Source organism: Hyla sarda, unplaced genomic scaffold (genome assembly GCF_029499605.1).
Source record: "Hyla sarda isolate aHylSar1 unplaced genomic scaffold, aHylSar1.hap1 scaffold_2033, whole genome shotgun sequence".
NCBI lineage: Eukaryota > Metazoa > Chordata > Amphibia > Anura > Hylidae > Hyla > Hyla sarda.
Genome location: NW_026608695.1, coordinates 35076 through 57043, shown reverse-complemented (window position 1 = coordinate 57043; position 21968 = coordinate 35076). Strand labels below are relative to the sequence as shown.

The 21968-nt window shown below is 46.4% G+C and overlaps 10 non-coding genes across 10 annotated transcripts; all 10 read left to right on the top strand.

Moving 5' to 3' along the window:
* Positions 1-340: 340 nt before the first annotated feature.
* LOC130317818 (U2 spliceosomal RNA) lies at positions 341-532 on the top strand. Its single transcript, XR_008864846.1, has one exon. It is a non-coding gene; the product is annotated as a U2 spliceosomal RNA (small nuclear RNA).
* Positions 533-2636: 2104 nt separating this feature from the next.
* LOC130317817 (U2 spliceosomal RNA) lies at positions 2637-2826 on the top strand. Its single transcript, XR_008864845.1, has one exon. It is a non-coding gene; the product is annotated as a U2 spliceosomal RNA (small nuclear RNA).
* Positions 2827-4928: 2102 nt separating this feature from the next.
* Positions 4929-5121, top strand: LOC130317819 (U2 spliceosomal RNA). Its single transcript, XR_008864847.1, has one exon. It is a non-coding gene; the product is annotated as a U2 spliceosomal RNA (small nuclear RNA).
* Positions 5122-7214: 2093 nt separating this feature from the next.
* Positions 7215-7405, top strand: LOC130317815 (U2 spliceosomal RNA). Its single transcript, XR_008864843.1, has one exon. It is a non-coding gene; the product is annotated as a U2 spliceosomal RNA (small nuclear RNA).
* A 2096-nt stretch (positions 7406-9501) lies between these two features.
* Positions 9502-9692, top strand: LOC130317814 (U2 spliceosomal RNA). Its single transcript, XR_008864842.1, has one exon. It is a non-coding gene; the product is annotated as a U2 spliceosomal RNA (small nuclear RNA).
* A 2098-nt stretch (positions 9693-11790) lies between these two features.
* LOC130317812 (U2 spliceosomal RNA) lies at positions 11791-11981 on the top strand. Its single transcript, XR_008864841.1, has one exon. It is a non-coding gene; the product is annotated as a U2 spliceosomal RNA (small nuclear RNA).
* A 2099-nt stretch (positions 11982-14080) lies between these two features.
* Positions 14081-14271, top strand: LOC130317811 (U2 spliceosomal RNA). The gene has a single exon (XR_008864840.1). It is a non-coding gene; the product is annotated as a U2 spliceosomal RNA (small nuclear RNA).
* A 2095-nt stretch (positions 14272-16366) lies between these two features.
* LOC130317810 (U2 spliceosomal RNA) lies at positions 16367-16557 on the top strand. Its single transcript, XR_008864839.1, has one exon. It is a non-coding gene; the product is annotated as a U2 spliceosomal RNA (small nuclear RNA).
* Positions 16558-18659: 2102 nt separating this feature from the next.
* Positions 18660-18850, top strand: LOC130317816 (U2 spliceosomal RNA). The gene has a single exon (XR_008864844.1). It is a non-coding gene; the product is annotated as a U2 spliceosomal RNA (small nuclear RNA).
* Positions 18851-20934: 2084 nt separating this feature from the next.
* On the top strand, positions 20935-21125 carry LOC130317796 (U2 spliceosomal RNA). The gene has a single exon (XR_008864826.1). It is a non-coding gene; the product is annotated as a U2 spliceosomal RNA (small nuclear RNA).
* Positions 21126-21968: the final 843 nt, after the last annotated feature.

The following is a 21968-nucleotide window of genomic DNA, read 5'->3' as shown; positions in this document are numbered from 1 at the left end:
CCAAGGAGGCATCTGCAGGCAACAAAGGTAGGTGTGTGCTTGTGTGTGTGTTTCCTATGCAGATCCTAAGCCCAGTGTCACATGCAAGTAGGAGGAGTAAGAAGGGTTCCTGGCAAATCCGGGTTATGGATTGCATTTAAAAAGGCCCCGTGGGAGTGCAATGGGCCCCTGTCTTGCTGCTTAGCAATAATGGTATGGGTTTAGGTTCTGCTGTGTGTACTGGTGGTTGACTGCCCCCCAGCCCAGAGTGTGCATGGAAAATTGTCTGGCAGCCTCCCTGACAGCAAGCAGTGATAGTGCCCATGAAGGGGACCTTGTTGGGCCCGCCCCTTTCACGGTTATCGCTTCTCGGCCTTTTGGCTAAGATCATAGTGTAGTATCTGTTCTTATCAGTTTAATATCTGATACGTCCCCTATCTGGGGACCATATATTAAATGGATTTTTGAGAACGGGGGCCGATTTCGAAGCTTGCTTCCGTCGCCCTATGCATTGACCCGATATGGCAGTATCTTCGGGTACAGTGCACCACCCCCTTACAGGGTTAAAAAGAAAGATTCCTACTTTCATTGCTACCTGCTTGCTGGCTAGCCAGCTAGCCAGCCCTGTGGGCCTTGCTGCTGCTGCAGCCAAAAAACAAAAGGTGGTGCTGCTGCTGCTTCTGCTGCTTCTGCTTCTGCTTGTGTCTGGCCCCTGTTGGAGCGTCCAGGCACAGGACTTCTGCTGCTGCTGACTAAATGGCCTCCTTAATTGGATCATTTGAGTAGCCAGCACACCTGTGCAGGTAGGGCATGACATGATAGGCAGCTGCCTTGATAGCGGGTGGGTGCTGAATGTTCCTAATTGACAAAATAAGATTAATGCTTATGAAGAAATATAAAATCTCATCCCTTCCCCAATATCGCGCCACACCCCTACCCCTTAATTCCCTGGTTGAACGTGATGGACATATGTCTTTTTTCGACCGTACTAACTATGTAACTATGTAACATAACATGGGGGGGGGGGGGGGGGGTCTCCTGGCTGTTCACACAGGTGTGTCATTGCTGTACATTGACCATGCATTGCTTCTGTGGTATTGCAAAGGCAAAGACAAATGCTTCCAGCCATCCATTGCACTAATGGATTGGTCATCAGCTGGCTGTCTATGTCCCGCATCAATATAGACCAAAGTACAGAGGGTTAGGCTATGCTATTGTGCACCTACCTGATGCATCAGAAGGTGCGAGGCCCTTGCTAAATTCTGTGCACAGACTTTGAGATCTATGCTTTAGACTGTATCTAAACCTGCTCCAACATGGACTGACATTCTGGCCTACTTTCAGCCGATGCGACTTGTCTGTCGCTGAACAGTCGCTTTTTATGTATTCAGCACCTATGTATAATGTTGTAAAAATGCTCTAGAAGCTAAAGTCGCAGAAATGTCACACATATTTGGCCTGCAACTTTCTGTGCGACAAATTCAGACAGGGAAAAATCAGTATAAATCCTTAGAAAATTATCCCCCAGTGTCTCCATCTGCTGGCGGTATTGAATAAGCATTGCTGCACTGATGGGGTATGCATTAGACGAAAAAAAAGAAGAAAAAGAAGAATAATACGCCCAGAAAAGAGGCGAAAAGGAGAAAAACGTAAAAAAACGTGAAAAAAAAAGTAAGAGGAAGAGAAGGGAAAAAAAGGTGGAAATGGGTTTAAAAGTGATTTCGGCGGAGAAATATATATATATATATATATATATATATATATATATATATATATATATATATATATGCGCACACACACACAGATATAAACGTATTCTCCGTTGAGATATTGCAGCCGCTGCTGTGTCCAGGCCCAGGAGCCTTAGCACTGTGCTGTGATGTCACTCAATACCACTGACATCACTAGGTGTAAACAACATCTCTCCTTTGCTGTGTATGTGACTATGGAGCTGTTTGGTGATGTCGTCTATTACGGCCTTCATAGAAGCAACAGGAGATTGTTGCATCCATCTTGAACCCTCAGAACTACAGTGCTATGATGTCACTCACTTCCACAGGCCTTGCAGAGTGTAAACAACAACAACCCAGCTTTGTTGTGTATGTAACCAAAGGGATTTGTGATGTCACCTAGAACCTTCACAGCAGCGACAGCTTTATGAGGAGCATCAAGCACTGCTCTGCCTGAGCAGAACCATCACCGCCATAGGTTGTCAAATAACCCGGATTTAACCCACACAGGTAAGGTCCAATGGGGTGCAGGCATGTCCTCTATGCTTACAGCTTCCCGTGGGTGTTGGTTTGATACCGTTTGGGGACAGCCAAGGAGGCATCTGCAGGCAACAAAGGTAGGTGTGTGCTTGTGTGTGTGTTTCCTATGCAGATCCTAAGCCCAGTGTCACATGCAAGTAGGAGGAGTAAGAAGGGTTCCTGGCAAATCCGGGTTATGGATTGCATTTAAAAAGGCCCCGTGGGAGTGCAATGGGCCCCTGTCTTGCTGCTTAGCAATAATGGTATGGTTTAGTTCTGCTGTGTGTACTGGTGGTTGACTGCCCCCCAGCCCAGAGTGTGCATGGAAAATTGTCTGGCAGCCTCCCTGACAGCAAGCAGTGATAGTGCCCATGAAGGGGACCTTGTTGGGCCGCCCCTTTCACGGTTATCGCTTCTCGGCCTTTTGGCTAAGATCAAGTGTAGTATCTGTTCTTATCAGTTTAATATCTGATACGTCCCCTATCTGGGGACCATATATTAAATGGATTTTGAGAACGGGGGCCGATTTCGAAGCTTGCTTCCGTCGCCCTATGCATTGACCCGATATGGCAGTATCTTCGGGTACAGTGCACCACCCCCCTTACAGGGTTAAAAAGAAAGATTCCTACTTTCATTGCTACCTGCTTGCTGGCTAGCCAGCTAGCCAGCCCTGTGGGCCTTGCTGCTGCTGCAGCCAAAAAACAAAAGGTGGTGCTGCTGCTGCTTCTGCTGCTTCTGCTTCTGCTTGTGTCTGGCCCCTGTTGGAGCGTCCAGGCACAGGACTTCTGCTGCTGCTGACTAAATGGCCTCCTTAATTGGATCATTTGAGTAGCCAGCACACCTGTGCAGGTAGGGCATGACATGATAGGCAGCTGCCTTGATAGCGGGTGGGTGCTGAATGTTCCTAATTGACAAAATAAGATTAATGCTTATGAAGAAATATAAAATCTCATCCCTTCCCCCAATATCGCGCCACACCCCTACCCCTTAATTCCCTGGTTGAACGTGATGGACATATGTCTTTTTTTCGACCGTACTAACTATGTAACTATGTAACATAACATGGGGGGGGGGGGGGGGGTCTCCTGGCTGTTCACACAGGTGTGTCATTGCTGTACATTGACCATGCATTGCTTCTGTGGTATTGCAAAGGCAAAGGACAAATGCTTCCAGCCATCCATTGCCACTAAGGATTGGTCATCAGCTGGCTGTCTATGTCCCGCATCAATATAGACCAAAGTACAGAGGGTTAGGCTATGCTATTGTGCACCTACCTGATGCATCAGAAGGTGCGAGGCCCTTGCTAAATTCTGTGCACAGACTTGAGATCTATGCTTTAGACTGTATCTAAACCAGCTCCAACATGGACTGACATTCTGGCCTACTTTCAGCCGATGCGACTTGTCTGTCGCTGAACAGTCGCTTTTTATGTATTCAGCACCTATGTATAATGTTGTAAAAATGCTCTAGAAGCTAAAGTCGCAGAAATGTCACACATATTTGGCCTGCAACTTTCTGTGCGACAAATTCAGACAGGAAAAAATCAGTATAAATCCTTAGAAAATTATCCCCCAGTGTCTCCATCTGCTTGCGGTATTGAATAAGCATTGCTGCACTGATGGGGTATGCATTAGACGAAAAAAAAGAAGAAAAAGAAGAATAATACGCCCAGAAAAGAGGCGAAAAGGAGAAAACGTAAAAAAACGTGAAAAAAAAGTAAGAGGAAGAGAAGGGAAAAAAAGGTGGAAATGGGTTTAAAAGTGATTTCGGCGGAGAAATATATAATATATATATTATATATATATATATATATATATATATATATATGCGCACACACACACATAGATATAAACGTATTCTCCGTTGAGATATTGCAGCCGCTGCTGTGTCCAGGCCCAGGAGCCTTAGCACTGTGCTGTGATGTCACTCAATACCACTGACATCACTAGGTGTAAACAACATCTCTCCTTTGCTGTGTATGTGACTATGGAGCTGTTTGGTGATGTCGTCTATTACGGCCTTCATAGAAGCAACAGGAGATTGTTGCATCCATCTTGAACCCTCAGAACTACAGTGCTATGATGTCACTCACTTCCACAGGCCTTGCAGAGTGTAAACAACAACAACCCAGCTTTGTTTGTGTATGTAACCAAAGGGATTTGTGATGTCACCTAGAACCTTCACAGCAGCGAACAGCTTTATGAGGAGCATCAGCACTGCTCTGCTGAGCAGAACCATCACCGCCATAGGTTGTCAAATAACCCGGATTTAACCCACACAGGTAAGTCCAATGGGTGCAGGCATGTCCTCTATGCTTACAGCTTCCCGTGGGTGTTGGTTTGATACCGTTTGGGGACAGCCAAGGAGGCATCTGCAGGCAACAAAGGTAGGTGTGTGCTTGTGTGTGTGTTTCCTATGCAGATCCTAAGCCCAGTGTCACATGCAAGTAGGAGGAGTAAGAAGGGTTCCTGGCAAATCCGGGTTATGGATTGCATTTAAAAAGGCCCCGTGGGAGTGCAATGGGCCCCTGTCTTGCTGCTTAGCAATAATGGTATGGGTTTAGGTTCTGCTGTGTGTACTGGTGGTTGACTGCCCCCCAGCCCAGAGTGTGCATGGAAAATTGTCTGGCAGCCTCCCTGACAGCAAGCAGTGATAGTGCCCATGAAGGGGACCTTGTTGGGGCCCGCCCCTTTCACGGTTATCGCTTCTCGGCCTTTTGGCTAAGATCAAGTGTAGTATCTGTTCTTATCAGTTTTAATATCTGATACGTCCCCTATCTGGGGACCATATATTAAATGGATTTTTGAGAACGGGGGGCCGATTTCGAAGCTTGCTTCCGTCGCCCTATGCATTGACCCGATATGGCAGTATCTTCGGGTACAGTGCACCACCCCCTTACAGGGTTAAAAAGAAAGATTCCTACCTTTCATTGCTACCTGCTTGCTGGCTAGCCAGCTAGCCAGCCCTGTGGGCCTTGCTGCTGCTGCAGCCAAAAAACAAAAGGTGGTGCTGCTGCTGCTTCTGCTGCTTCTGCTTCTGCTTGTGTCTGGCCCCTGTTGGAGCGTCCAGGCACAGGACTTCTGCTGCTGCTGACTAAATGGCCTCCTTAATTGGATCATTTGAGTAGCCAGCACACCTGTGCAGGTAGGGCATGACATGATAGGCAGCTGCCTTGATAGCGGGTGGGTGCTGAATGTTCCTAATTGACAAAATAAGATTAATGCTTATGAAGAAATATAAAATCTCATCCCTTCCCCAATATCGCGCCACACCCCTACCCCTTAATTCCCTGTTGAACGTGATGGACATATGTCTTTTTTCGACCGTACTAACTATGTAACTATGTAACATAACATGGGGGGGGGGGGGGGGTCTCCTGGCTGTTCACACAGGTGTGTCATTGCTGTACATTGACCATGCATTGCTTCTGTGGTATTGCAAAGGCAAAGACAAATGCTTCCAGCCATCCATTGCACTAATGGATTGGTCATCAGCTGGCTGTCTATGTCCCGCATCAATATAGACCAAAGTACAGAGGGTTAGGCTATGCTATTGTGCACCTACCTGATGCATCAGAAGGTGCGAGGCCCTTGCTAAATTCTGTGCACAGACTTTGAGATCTATGCTTTAGACTGTATCTAAACCTGCTCCAACATGGACTGACATTCTGGCCTACTTTCAGCCGATGCGACTTGTCTGTCGCTGAACAGTCGCTTTTTATGTATTCAGCACCTATGTATAATGTTGTAAAAATGCTCTAGAAGCTAAAGTCGCAGAAATGTCACACATATTTGGCCTGCAACTTTCTGTGCGACAAATTCAGACAGGAAAAATCAGTATAAATCCTTAGAAAATTATCCCCCAGTGTCTCCATCTGCTGGCGGTATTGAATAAGCATTGCTGCACTGATGGGGTATGCATTAGACGAAAAAAAAGAAGAAAAAGAAGAATAATACGCCCAGAAAAGAGGCGAAAAGGAGAAAAACGTAAAAAAACGTGAAAAAAAAGTAAGAGGAAGAGAAGGGAAAAAAAGGTGGAAATGGGTTTAAAAGTGATTTCGGCGGAGAAATATATATATATATATATATTATATATATATATATATATATATTATGCGCACACACACACATAGATATAAACGTATTCTCCGTTGAGATATTGCAGCCGCTGCTGTGTCCAGGCCCAGGAGCCTTAGCACTGTGCTGTGATGTCACTCAATACCACTGACATCACTAGGTGTAAACAACATCTCTCCTTTGCTGTGTATGTGACTATGGAGCTGTTTGGTGATGTCGTCTATTACGGCCTTCATAGAAGCAACAGGAGATTGTTGCATCCATCTTGAACCCTCAGAACTACAGTGCTATGATGTCACTCACTTCCACAGGCCTTGCAGAGTGTAAACAACAACAACCCAGCTTTGTTGTGTATGTAACCAAAGGGATTTGTGATGTCACCTAGAACCTTCACAGCAGCGACAGCTTTATGAGGAGCATCAGCACTGCTCTGCCTGAGCAGAACCATCACCGCCATAGGTTGTCAAATAACCCGGATTTAACCCACACAGGTAAGTCCAATGGGGTGCAGGCATGTCCTCTATGCTTACAGCTTCCCGTGGGTGTTGGTTTGATACCGTTTGGGGACAGCCAAGGAGGCATCTGCAGGCAACAAAGGTAGGTGTGTGCTTGTGTGTGTGTTTCCTATGCAGATCCTAAGCCCAGTGTCACATGCAAGTAGGAGGAGTAAGAAGGGTTCCTGGCAAATCCGGGTTATGGATTGCATTTAAAAAGGCCCCGTGGGAGTGCAATGGGCCCCTGTCTTGCTGCTTAGCAATAATGGTATGGGTTTAGGTTCTGCTGTGTGTACTGGTGGTTGACTGCCCCCCAGCCCAGAGTGTGCATGGAAAATTGTCTGGCAGCCTCCCTGACAGCAAGCAGTGATAGTGCCCATGAAGGGGACCTTGTTGGGCCCGCCCCTTTCACGGTTATCGCTTCTCGGCCTTTTGGCTAAGATCAAGTGTAGTATCTGTTCTTATCAGTTTAATATCTGATACGTCCCCTATCTGGGGACCATATATTAAATGGATTTTTGAGAACGGGGGCCGATTTCGAAGCTTGCTTCCGTCGCCCTATGCATTGACCCGATATGGCAGTATCTTCGGGTACAGTGCACCACCCCCTTACAGGGTTAAAAAGAAAGATTCCTACTTTCATTGCTACCTGCTTGCTGGCTAGCCAGCTAGCCAGCCCTGTGGGCCTTGCTGCTGCTGCAGCCAAAAAACAAAAGGTGGTGCTGCTGCTGCTTCTGCTGCTTCTGCTTCTGCTTGTGTCTGGCCCCTGTTGGAGCGTCCAGGCACAGGACTTCTGCTGCTGCTGACTAAATGGCCTCCTTAATTGGATCATTTGAGTAGCCAGCACACCTGTGCAGGTAGGGCATGACATGATAGGCAGCTGCCTTGATAGCGGGTGGGTGCTGAATGTTCCTAATTGACAAAATAAGATTAATGCTTATGAAGAAATATAAAATCTCATCCCTTCCCCAATATCGCGCCACACCCCTACCCCTTAATTCCCTGGTTGAACGTGATGGACATATGTCTTTTTTCGACCGTACTAACTATGTAACTATGTAACATAACATGGGGGGGGGGGGGGGGGGGTCTCCTGGCTGTTCACACAGGTGTGTCATTGCTGTACATTGACCATGCATTGCTTCTGTGGTATTGCAAAGGCAAAGACAAATGCTTCCAGCCATCCATTGCACTAATGGATTGGTCATCAGCTGGCTGTCTATGTCCCGCATCAATATAGACCAAAGTACAGAGGGTTAGGCTATGCTATTGTGCACCTACCTGATGCATCAGAAGGTGCGAGGCCCTTGCTAAATTCTGTGCACAGACTTTGAGATCTATGCTTTAGACTGTATCTAAACCTGCTCCAACATGGACTGACATTCTGGCCTACTTTCAGCCGATGCGACTTGTCTGTCGCTGAACAGTCGCTTTTTATGTATTCAGCACCTATGTATAATGTTGTAAAAATGCTCTAGAAGCTAAAGTCGCAGAAATGTCACACATATTTGGCCTGCAACTTTCTGTGCGACAAATTCAGACAGGAAAAATCAGTATAAATCCTTAGAAAATTATCCCCCAGTGTCTCCATCTGCTGGCGGTATTGAATAAGCATTGCTGCACTGATGGGGTATGCATTAGACGAAAAAAAAGAAGAAAAAGAAGAATAATACGCCCAGAAAAGAGGCGAAAAGGAGAAAAACGTAAAAAAACGTGAAAAAAAAGTAAGAGGAAGAGAAGGGAAAAAAAGGTGGAAATGGGTTTAAAAGTGATTTCGGCGGAGAAATATATATATATATATATATATATATATATATATATATATATATGCGCACACACACACATAGATATAAACGTATTCTCCGTTGAGATATTGCAGCCGCTGCTGTGTCCAGGCCCAGGAGCCTTAGCACTGTGCTGTGATGTCACTCAATACCACTGACATCACTAGGTGTAAACAACATCTCTCCTTTGCTGTGTATGTGACTATGGAGCTGTTTGGTGATGTCGTCTATTACGGCCTTCATAGAAGCAACAGGAGATTGTTGCATCCATCTTGAACCCTCAGAAAACTACAGTGCTATGATGTCACTCACTTCCACAGGCCTTGCAGAGTGTAAACAACAACAACCCAGCTTTGTTGTGTATGTAACCAAAGGGATTTGTGATGTCACCTAGAACCTTCACAGCAGCGACAGCTTTATGAGGAGCATCAGCACTGCTCTGCCTGAGCAGAACCATCACCGCCATAGGTTGTCAAATAACCCGGATTTAACCCACACAGGTAAGTCCAATGGGGTGCAGGCATGTCCTCTATGCTTACAGCTTCCCGTGGGTGTTGGTTTGATACCGTTTGGGGACAGCCAAGGAGGCATCTGCAGGCAACAAAGGTAGGTGTGTGCTTGTGTGTGTGTTTCCTATGCAGATCCTAAGCCCAGTGTCACATGCAAGTAGGAGGAGTAAGAAGGGTTCCTGGCAAATCCGGGTTATGGATTGCATTTAAAAAGGCCCCGTGGGAGTGCAATGGGCCCCTGTCTTGCTGCTTACCAATAATGGTATGGGTTTAGGTTCTGCTGTGTGTACTGGTGGTTGACTGCCCCCCAGCCCAGAGTGTGCATGGAAAATTGTCTGGCAGCCTCCCTGACAGCAAGCAGTGATAGTGCCCATGAAGGGGACCTTGTTGGGCCCGCCCCTTTCACGGTTATCGCTTCTCGGCCTTTTGGCTAAGATCAAGTGTAGTATCTGTTCTTATCAGTTTAATATCTGATACGTCCCCTATCTGGGGACCATATATTAAATGGATTTTTGAGAACGGGGGCCGATTTCGAAGCTTGCTTCCGTCGCCCTATGCATTGACCCGATATGGCAGTATCTTCGGGTACAGTGCACCACCCCCTTACAGGGTTAAAAAGAAAGATTCCTACTTTCATTGCTACCTGCTTGCTGGCTAGCCAGCTAGCCAGCCCTGTGGGCCTTGCTGCTGCTGCAGCCAAAAAACAAAAGGTGGTGCTGCTGCTGCTTCTGCTGCTTCTGCTTCTGCTTGTGTCTGGCCCCTGTTGGAGCGTCCAGGCACAGGACTTCTGCTGCTGCTGACTAAATGGCCTCCTTAATTGGATCATTTGAGTAGCCAGCACACCTGTGCAGGTAGGGCATGACATGATAGGCAGCTGCCTTGATAGCGGGTGGGTGCTGAATGTTCCTAATTGACAAAATAAGATTAATGCTTATGAAGAAATATAAAATCTCATCCCTTCCCCAATATCGCGCCACACCCCTACCCCTTAATTCCCTGGTTGAACGTGATGGACATATGTCTTTTTTCGACCGTACTAACTATGTAACTATGTAACATAACATGGGGGGGGGGGGGGGGGGGTCTCCTGGCTGTTCACACAGGTGTGTCATTGCTGTACATTGACCATGCATTGCTTCTGTGGTATTGCAAAGGCAAAGACAAATGCTTCCAGCCATCCATTGCACTGATGGATTGGTCATCAGCTGGCTGTCTATGTCCCGCATCAATATAGACCAAAGTACAGAGGGTTAGGCTATGCTATTGTGCACCTACCTGATGCATCAGAAGGTGCGAGGCCCTTGCTAAATTCTGTGCACAGACTTTGAGTCTATGCTTTAGACTGTATCTAAACCTGCTCCAACATGGACTGACATTCTGGCCTACTTTCAGCCGATGCGACTTGTCTGTCGCTGAACAGTCGCTTTTTATGTATTCAGCACCTATGTATAATGTTGTAAAAATGCTCTAGAAGCTAAAGTCGCAGAAATGTCACACATATTTGGCCTGCAACTTTCTGTGCGACAAATTCAGACAGGAAAAATCAGTATAAATCCTTAGAAAATTATCCCCCAGTGTCTCCATCTGCTGGCGGTATTGAATAAGCATTGCTGCACTGATGGGGTATGCATTAGACGAAAAAAAAGAAGAAAAAGAAGAATAATACGCCCAGAAAAGAGGCGAAAAGGAGAAAAACGTAAAAAAACGTGAAAAAAAAGTAAGAGGAAGAGAAGGGAAAAAAAGGTGGAAATGGGTTTAAAAGTGATTTCGGCGGAGAATATATATATATATATATATATATATATATATATATATATATATATATATGCGCACACACACACATAGATATAGACGTATTCTCCGTTGAGATATTGCAGCCGCTGCTGTGTCCAGGCCCAGGAGCCTTAGCACTGTGCTGTGATGTCACTCAATACCACTGACATCACTAGGTGTAAACAACATCTCTCCTTTGCTGTGTATGTGACTATGGAGCTGTTTGGTGATGTCGTCTATTACGGCCTTCATAGAAGCAACAGGAGATTGTTGCATCCATCTTGAACCCTCAGAACTACAGTGCTATGATGTCACTCACTTCCACAGGCCTTGCAGAGTGTAAACAACAACAACCCAGCTTTGTTGTGTATGTAACCAAAGGGATTTGTGATGTCACCTAGAACCTTCACAGCAGCGACAGCTTTATGAGGAGCATCAGCACTGCTCTGCCTGAGCAGAACCATCACCGCCATAGGTTGTCAAATAACCCGGATTTAACCCACACAGGTAAGTCCAATGGGGTGCAGGCATGTCCTCTATGCTTACAGCTTCCCGTGGGTGTTGGTTTGATACCGTTTGGGGACAGCCAAGGAGGCATCTGCAGGCAACAAAGGTAGGTGTGTGCTTGTGTGTGTGTTTCCTATGCAGATCCTAAGCCCAGTGTCACATGCAAGTAGGAGGAGTAAGAAGGGTTCCTGGCAAATCCGGGTTATGGATTGCATTTAAAAAGGCCCCGTGGGAGTGCAATGGGCCCCTGTCTTGCTGCTTAGCAATAATGGTATGGGTTTAGGTTCTGCTGTGTGTACTGGTGGTTGACTGCCCCCCAGCCCAGAGTGTGCATGGAAAATTGTCTGGCAGCCTCCCTGACAGCAAGCAGTGATAGTGCCCATGAAGGGGACCTTGTTGGGCCCGCCCCTTTCACGGTTATCGCTTCTCGGCCTTTTGGCTAAGATCAAGTGTAGTATCTGTTCTTATCAGTTTAATATCTGATACGTCCCCTATCTGGGGACCATATATTAAATGGATTTTTGAGAACGGGGGCCGATTTCGAAGCTTGCTTCCGTCGCCCTATGCATTGACCCGATATGGCAGTATCTTCGGGTACAGTGCACCACCCCCTTACAGGGTTAAAAAGAAAGATTCCTACTTTCATTGCTACCTGCTTGCTGGCTAGCCAGCTAGCCAGCCCTGTGGGCCTTGCTGCTGCTGCAGCCAAAAAACAAAAGGTGGTGCTGCTGCTGCTTCTGCTGCTTCTGCTTCTGCTTGTGTCTGGCCCCTGTTGGAGCGTCCAGGCACAGGACTTCTGCTGCTGCTGACTAAATGGCCTCCTTAATTGGATCATTTGAGTAGCCAGCACACCTGTGCAGGTAGGGCATGACATGATAGGCAGCTGCCTTGATAGCGGGTGGGTGCTGAATGTTCCTAATTGACAAAATAAGATTAATGCTTATGAAGAAATATAAAATCTCATCCCTTCCCCAATATCGCGCCACACCCCTACCCCTTAATTCCCTGGTTGAACGTGATGGACATATGTCTTTTTTCGACCGTACTAACTATGTAACTATGTAACATAACATGGGGGGGGGGGGGGGGTCTCCTGGCTGTTCACACAGGTGTGTCATTGCTGTACATTGACCATGCATTGCTTCTGTGGTATTGCAAAGGCAAAGACAAATGCTTCCAGCCATCCATTGCACTAATGGATTGGTCATCAGCTGGCTGTCTATGTCCCGCATCAATATAGACCAAAGTACAGAGGGTTAGGCTATGCTATTGTGCACCTACCTGATGCATCAGAAGGTGCGAGGCCCTTGCTAAATTCTGTGCACAGACTTTGAGATCTATGCTTTAGACTGTATCTAAACCTGCTCCAACATGGACTGACATTCTGGCCTACTTTCAGCCGATGCGACTTGTCTGTCGCTGAACAGTCGCTTTTTATGTATTCAGCACCTATGTATAATGTTGTAAAAATGCTCTAGAAGCTAAAGTCGCAGAAATGTCACACATATTTGGCCTGCAACTTTCTGTGCGACAAATTCAGACAGGAAAAATCAGTATAAATCCTTAGAAAATTATCCCCCAGTGTCTCCATCTGCTGGCGGTATTGAATAAGCATTGCTGCACTGATGGGGTATGCATTAGACGAAAAAAAAGAAGAAAAAGAAGAATAATACGCCCAGAAAAGAGGCGAAAAGGAGAAAAACGTAAAAAAACGTGAAAAAAAAGTAAGAGGAAGAGAAGGGAAAAAAAGGTGGAAATGGGTTTAAAAGTGATTTCGGCGGAGAAATATATATATATATATATATATATATATATATATATATATATATATATATATGCGCACACACACACATAGATATAAACGTATTCTCCGTTGAGATATTGCAGCCGCTGCTGTGTCCAGGCCCAGGAGCCTTAGCACTGTGCTGTGATGTCACTCAATACCACTGACATCACTAGGTGTAAACAACATCTCTCCTTTGCTGTGTATGTGACTATGGAGCTGTTTGGTGATGTCGTCTATTACGGCCTTCATAGAAGCAACAGGAGATTGTTGCATCCATCTTGAACCCTCAGAACTACAGTGCTATGATGTCACTCACTTCCACAGGCCTTGCAGAGTGTAAACAACAACAACCCAGCTTTGTTGTGTATGTAACCAAAGGGATTTGTGATGTCACCTAGAACCTTCACAGCAGCGACAGCTTTATGAGGAGCATCAGCACTGCTCTGCCTGAGCAGAACCATCACCGCCATAGGTTGTCAAATAACCCGGATTTAACCCACACAGGTAAGTCCAATGGGGTGCAGGCATGTCCTCTATGCTTACAGCTTCCCGTGGGTGTTGGTTTGATACCGTTTGGGGACAGCCAAGGAGGCATCTGCAGGCAACAAAGGTAGGTGTGTGCTTGTGTGTGTGTTTCCTATGCAGATCCTAAGCCCAGTGTCACATGCAAGTAGGAGGAGTAAGAAGGGTTCCTGGCAAATCCGGGTTATGGATTGCATTTAAAAAGGCCCCGTGGGAGTGCAATGGGCCCCTGTCTTGCTGCTTAGCAATAATGGTATGGGTTTAGGTTCTGCTGTGTGTACTGGTGGTTGACTGCCCCCCAGCCCAGAGTGTGCATGGAAAATTGTCTGGCAGCCTCCCTGACAGCAAGCAGTGATAGTGCCCATGAAGGGGACCTTGTTGGGCCCGCCCCTTTCACGGTTATCGCTTCTCGGCCTTTTGGCTAAGATCAAGTGTAGTATCTGTTCTTATCAGTTTAATATCTGATACGTCCCCTATCTGGGGACCATATATTAAATGGATTTTTGAGAACGGGGGCCGATTTCGAAGCTTGCTTCCGTCGCCCTATGCATTGACCCGATATGGCAGTATCTTCGGGTACAGTGCACCACCCCCTTACAGGGTTAAAAAGAAAGATTCCTACTTTCATTGCTACCTGCTTGCTGGCTAGCCAGCTAGCCAGCCCTGTGGGCCTTGCTGCTGCTGCAGCCAAAAAACAAAAGGTGGTGCTGCTGCTGCTTCTGCTGCTTCTGCTTCTGCTTGTGTCTGGCCCCTGTTGGAGCGTCCAGGCACAGGACTTCTGCTGCTGCTGACTAAATGGCCTCCTTAATTGGATCATTTGAGTAGCCAGCACACCTGTGCAGGTAGGGCATGACATGATAGGCAGCTGCCTTGATAGCGGGTGGGTGCTGAATGTTCCTAATTGACAAAATAAGATTAATGCTTATGAAGAAATATAAAATCTCATCCCTTCCCCAATATCGCGCCACACCCCTACCCCTTAATTCCCTGGTTGAACGTGATGGACATATGTCTTTTTTCGACCGTACTAACTATGTAACTATGTAACATAACATGGGGGGGGGGGGGGGGGGTCTCCTGGCTGTTCACACAGGTGTGTCATTGCTGTACATTGACCATGCATTGCTTCTGTGGTATTGCAAAGGCAAAGACAAATGCTTCCAGCCATCCATTGCACTAATGGATTGGTCATCAGCTGGCTGTCTATGTCCCGCATCAATATAGACCAAAGTACAGAGGGTTAGGCTATGCTATTGTGCACCTACCTGATGCATCAGAAGGTGCGAGGCCCTTGCTAAATTCTGTGCACAGACTTTGAGATCTATGCTTTAGACTGTATCTAAACCTGCTCCAACATGGACTGACATTCTGGCCTACTTTCAGCCGATGCGACTTGTCTGTCGCTGAACAGTCGCTTTTTATGTATTCAGCACCTATGTATAATGTTGTAAAAATGCTCTAGAAGCTAAAGTCGCAGAAATGTCACACATATTTGGCCTGCAACTTTCTGTGCGACAAATTCAGACAGGAAAAATCAGTATAAATCCTTAGAAAATTATCCCCCAGTGTCTCCATCTGCTGGCGGTATTGAATAAGCATTGCTGCACTGATGGGGTATGCATTAGACGAAAAAAAAGAAGAAAAAGAAGAATAATACGCCCAGAAAAGAGGCGAAAAGGAGAAAAACGTAAAAAAACGTGAAAAAAAAGTAAGAGGAAGAGAAGGGAAAAAAAGGTGGAAATGGGTTTAAAAGTGATTTCGGCGGAGAAATATATATATATATATATATATATATATATATATATATATATATATGCGCACACACACACATAGATATAAACGTATTCTCCGTTGAGATATTGCAGCCGCTGCTGTGTCCAGGCCCAGGAGCCTTAGCACTGTGCTGTGATGTCACTCAATACCACTGACATCACTAGGTGTAAACAACATCTCTCCTTTGCTGTGTATGTGACTATGGAGCTGTTTGGTGATGTCGTCTATTACGGCCTTCATAGAAGCAACAGGAGATTGTTGCATCCATCTTGAACCCTCAGAACTACAGTGCTATGATGTCACTCACTTCCACAGGCCTTGCAGAGTGTAAACAACAACAACCCAGCTTTGTTGTGTATGTAACCAAAGGGATTTGTGATGTCACCTAGAACCTTCACAGCAGCGACAGCTTTATGAGGAGCATCAGCACTGCTCTGCCTGAGCAGAACCATCACCGCCATAGGTTGTCAAATAACCCGGATTTAACCCACACAGGTAAGTCCAATGGGGTGCAGGCATGTCCTCTATGCTTACAGCTTCCCGTGGGTGTTGGTTTGATACCGTTTGGGGACAGCCAAGGAGGCATCTGCAGGCAACAAAGGTAGGTGTGTGCTTGTGTGTGTGTTTCCTATGCAGATCCTAAGCCCAGTGTCACATGCAAGTAGGAGGAGTAAGAAGGGTTCCTGGCAAATCCGGGTTATGGATTGCATTTAAAAAGGCCCCGTGGGAGTGCAATGGGCCCCTGTCTTGCTGCTTAGCAATAATGGTATGGGTTTAGGTTCTGCTGTGTGTACTGGTGGTTGACTGCCCCCCAGCCCAGAGTGTGCATGGAAAATTGTCTGGCAGCCTCCCTGACAGCAAGCAGTGATAGTGCCCATGAAGGGGACCTTGTTGGGCCCGCCCCTTTCACGGTTATCGCTTCTCGGCCTTTTGGCTAAGATCAAGTGTAGTATCTGTTCTTATCAGTTTAATATCTGATACGTCCCCTATCTGGGGACCATATATTAAATGGATTTTTGAGAACGGGGGCCGATTTCGAAGCTTGCTTCCGTCGCCCTATGCATTGACCCGATATGGCAGTATCTTCGGGTACAGTGCACCACCCCCTTACAGGGTTAAAAAGAAAGATTCCTACTTTCATTGCTACCTGCTTGCTGGCTAGCCAGCTAGCCAGCCCTGTGGGCCTTGCTGCTGCTGCAGCCAAAAAACAAAAGGTGGTGCTGCTGCTGCTTCTGCTGCTTCTGCTTCTGCTTGTGTCTGGCCCCTGTTGGAGCGTCCAGGCACAGGACTTCTGCTGCTGCTGACTAAATGGCCTCCTTAATTGGATCATTTGAGTAGCCAGCACACCTGTGCAGGTAGGGCATGACATGATAGGCAGCTGCCTTGATAGCGGGTGGGTGCTGAATGTTCCTAATTGACAAAATAAGATTAATGCTTATGAAGAAATATAAAATCTCATCCCTTCCCCAATATCGCGCCACACCCCTACCCCTTAATTCCCTGGTTGAACGTGATGGACATATGTCTTTTTTCGACCGTACTAACTATGTAACTATGTAACATAACATGGGGGGGGGGGGGGGGGGGGGTCTCCTGGCTGTTCACACAGGTGTGTCATTGCTGTACATTGACCATGCATTGCTTCTGTGGTATTGCAAAGGCAAAGACAAATGCTTCCAGCCATCCATTGCACTAATGGATTGGTCATCAGCTGGCTGTCTATGTCCCGCATCAATATAGACCAAAGTACAGAGGGTTAGGCTATGCTATTGTGCACCTACCTGATGCATCAGAAGGTGCGAGGCCCTTGCTAAATTCTGTGCACAGACTTTGAGATCTATGCTTTAGACTGTATCTAAACCTGCTCCAACATGGACTGACATTCTGGCCTACTTTCAGCCGATGCGACTTGTCTGTCGCTGAACAGTCGCTTTTTATGTATTCAGCACCTATGTATAATGTTGTAAAAATGCTCTAGAAGCTAAAGTCGCAGAAATGTCACACATATTTGGCCTGCAACTTTCTGTGCGACAAATTCAGACAGGAAAAATCAGTATAAATCCTTAGAAAATTATCCCCCAGTGTCTCCATCTGCTGGCGGTATTGAATAAGCATTGCTGCACTGATGGGGTATGCATTAGACGAAAAAAAAGAAGAAAAAGAAGAATAATACGCCCAGAAAAGAGGCGAAAAGGAGAAAAACGTAAAAAAACGTGAAAAAAAAGTAAGAGGAAGAGAAGGGAAAAAAAGGTGGAAATGGGTTTAAAAGTGATTTCGGCGGAGAAATATATATATATATATATATATATATATATATATATATATATATATATATGCGCACACACACACATAGATATAAACGTATTCTCCGTTGAGATATTGCAGCCGCTGCTGTGTCCAGGCCCAGGAGCCTTAGCACTGTGCTGTGATGTCACTCAATACCACTGACATCACTAGGTGTAAACAACATCTCTCCTTTGCTGTGTATGTGACTATGGAGCTGTTTGGTGATGTCGTCTATTACGGCCTTCATAGAAGCAACAGGAGATTGTTGCATCCATCTTGAACCCTCAGAACTACAGTGCTATGATGTCACTCACTTCCACAGGCCTTGCAGAGTGTAAACAACAACAACCCAGCTTTGTTGTGTATGTAACCAAAGGGATTTGTGATGTCACCTAGAACCTTCACAGCAGCGACAGCTTTATGAGGAGCATCAGCACTGCTCTGCCTGAGCAGAACCATCACCGCCATAGGTTGTCAAATAACCCGGATTTAACCCACACAGGTAAGTCCAATGGGGTGCAGGCATGTCCTCTATGCTTACAGCTTCCCGTGGGTGTTGGTTTGATACCGTTTGGGGACAGCCAAGGAGGCATCTGCAGGCAACAAAGGTAGGTGTGTGCTTGTGTGTGTGTTTCCTATGCAGATCCTAAGCCCAGTGTCACATGCAAGTAGGAGGAGTAAGAAGGGTTCCTGGCAAATCCGGGTTATGGATTGCATTTAAAAAGGCCCCGTGGGAGTGCAATGGGCCCCTGTCTTGCTGCTTAGCAATAATGGTATGGGTTTAGGTTCTGCTGTGTGTACTGGTGGTTGACTGCCCCCCAGCCCAGAGTGTGCATGGAAAATTGTCTGGCAGCCTCCCTGACAGCAAGCAGTGATAGTGCCCATGAAGGGGACCTTGTTGGGCCCGCCCCTTTCACGGTTATCGCTTCTCGGCCTTTTGGCTAAGATCAAGTGTAGTATCTGTTCTTATCAGTTTAATATCTGATGCGTCCCCTATCTGGGGACCATATATTAAATGGATTTTTGAGAACGGGGGCCGATTTCGAAGCTTGCTTCCGTCGCCCTATGCATTGACCCGATATGGCAGTATCTTCGGGTACAGTGCACCACCCCCTTACAGGGTTAAAAAGAAAGATTCCTACTTTCATTGCTACCTGCTTGCTGGCTAGCCAGCTAGCCAGCCCTGTGGGCCTTGCTGCTGCTGCAGCCAAAAAACAAAAGGTGGTGCTGCTGCTGCTTCTGCTGCTTCTGCTTCTGCTTGTGTCTGGCCCCTGTTGGAGCGTCCAGGCACAGGACTTCTGCTGCTGCTGACTAAATGGCCTCCTTAATTGGATCATTTGAGTAGCCAGCACACCTGTGCAGGTAGGGCATGACATGATAGGCAGCTGCCTTGATAGCGGGTGGGTGCTGAATGTTCCTAATTGACAAAATAAGATTAATGCTTATGAAGAAATATAAAATCTCATCCCTTCCCCAATATCGCGCCACACCCCTACCCCTTAATTCCCTGGTTGAACGTGATGGACATATGTCTTTTTTCGACCGTACTAACTATGTAACTATGTAACATAACATGGGGGGGGGGTCTCCTGGCTGTTCACACAGGTGTGTCATTGCTGTACATTGACCATGCATTGCTTCTGTGGTATTGCAAAGGCAAAGACAAATGCTTCCAGCCATCCATTGCACTAATGGATTGGTCATCAGCTGGCTGTCTATGTCCCGCATCAATATAGACCAAAGTACAGAGGGTTAGGCTATGCTATTGTGCACCTACCTGATGCATCAGAAGGTGCGAGGCCCTTGCTAAATTCTGTGCACAGACTTTGAGATCTATGCTTTAGACTGTATCTAAACCTGCTCCAACATGGACTGACATTCTGGCCTACTTTCAGCCGATGCGACTTGTCTGTCGCTGAACAGTCGCTTTTTATGTATTCAGCACCTATGTATAATGTTGTAAAAATGCTCTAGAAGCTAAAGTCGCAGAAATGTCACACATATTTGGCCTGCAACTTTCTGTGCGACAAATTCAGACAGGAAAAATCAGTATAAATCCTTAGAAAATTATCCCCCAGTGTCTCCATCTGCTGGCGGTATTGAATAAGCATTGCTGCACTGATGGGGTATGCATTAGACGAAAAAAAAGAAGAATAATACGCCCAGAAAAGAGGCGAAAAGGAGAAAAACGTAAAAAAACGTGAAAAAAAAGTAAGAGGAAGAGAAGGGAAAAAAAGGTGGAAATGGGTTTAAAAGTGATTTCGGCGGAGATATATATATATATATATATATATATATATATATATATATATATATATATATATGCGCACACACACACATAGATATAAACGTATTCTCCGTTGAGATATTGCAGCCGCTGCTGTGTCCAGGCCCAGGAGCCTTAGCACTGTGCTGTGATGTCACTCAATACCACTGACATCACTAGGTGTAAACAACATCTCTCCTTTGCTGTGTATGTGACTATGGAGCTGTTTGGTGATGTCGTCTATTACGGCCTTCATAGAAGCAACAGGAGATTGTTGCATCCATCTTGAACCCTCAGAACTACAGTGCTATGATGTCACTCACTTCCACAGGCCTTGCAGAGTGTAAACAACAACAACCCAGCTTTGTTGTGTATGTAACCAAAGGGATTTGTGATGTCACCTAGAACCTTCACAGCAGCGACAGCTTTATGAGGAGCATCAGCACTGCTCTGCCTGAGCAGAACCATCACCGCCATAGGTTGTCAAATAACCCGGATTTAACCCACACAGGTAAGTCCAATGGGGTGCAGGCATGTCCTCTATGCTTACAGCTTCCCGTGGGTGTTGGTTTGATACCGTTTGGGGACAGCCAAGGAGGCATCTGCAGGCAACAAAGGTAGGTGTGTGCTTGTGTGTGTGTTTCCTATGCAGATCCTAAGCCCAGTGTCACATGCAAGTAGGAGGAGTAAGAAGGGTTCCTGGCAAATCCGGGTTATGGATTGCATTTAAAAAGGCCCCGTGGGAGTGCAATGGGCCCCTGTCTTGCTGCTTAGCAATAATGGTATGGGTTTAGGTTCTGCTGTGTGTACTGGTGGTTGACTGCCCCCCAGCCCAGAGTGTGCATGGAAAATTGTCTGGCAGCCTCCCTGACAGCAAGCAGTGATAGTGCCCATGAAGGGGACCTTGTTGGGCCCGCCCCTTTCACGGTTATCGCTTCTCGGCCTTTTGGCTAAGATCAAGTGTAGTATCTGTTCTTATCAGTTTAATATCTGATACGTCCCCTATCTGGGGACCATATATTAAATGGATTTTTGAGAACGGGGGCCGATTTCGAAGCTTGCTTCTGTCGCCCTATGCATTGACCCGATATGGCAGTATCTTCGGGTACAGTGCACCACCCCCTTACAGGGTTAAAAAGAAAGATTCCTACTTTCATTGCTACCTGCTTGCTGGCTAGCCAGCTAGCCAGCCCTGTGGGCCTTGCTGCTGCTGCAGCCAAAAAACAAAAGGTGGTGCTGCTGCTGCTTCTGCTGCTTCTGCTTCTGCTTGTGTCTGGCCCCTGTTGGAGCGTCCAGGCACAGGACTTCTGCTGCTGCTGACTAAATGGCCTCCTTAATTGGATCATTTGAGTAGCCAGCACACCTGTGCAGGTAGGGCATGACATGATAGGCAGCTGCCTTGATAGCGGGTGGGTGCTGAATGTTCCTAATTGACAAAATAAGAATAATGCTTATGAAGAAATATAAAATCTCATCCCTTCCCCAATATCGCGCCACACCCCTACCCCTTAATTCCCTGGTTGAACGTGATGGACATATGTCTTTTTTCGACCGTACTAACTATGTAACTATGTAACATAACATGGGGGGGGGGGGGGGGGGTCTCCTGGCTGTTCACACAGGTGTGTCATTGCTGTACATTGACCATGCATTGCTTCTGTGGTATTGCAAAGGCAAAGACAAATGCTTCCAGCCATCCATTGCACTAATGGATTGGTCATCAGCTGGCTGTCTATGTCCCGCATCAATATAGACCAAAGTACAGAGGGTTAGGCTATGCTATTGTGCACCTACCTGATGCATCAGAAGGTGCGAGGCCCTTGCTAAATTCTGTGCACAGACTTTGAGATCTATGCTTTAGACTGTATCTAAACCTGCTCCAACATGGACTGACATTCTGGCCTACTTTCAGCCGATGCGACTTGTCTGTCGCTGAACAGTCGCTTTTTATGTATTCAGCACCT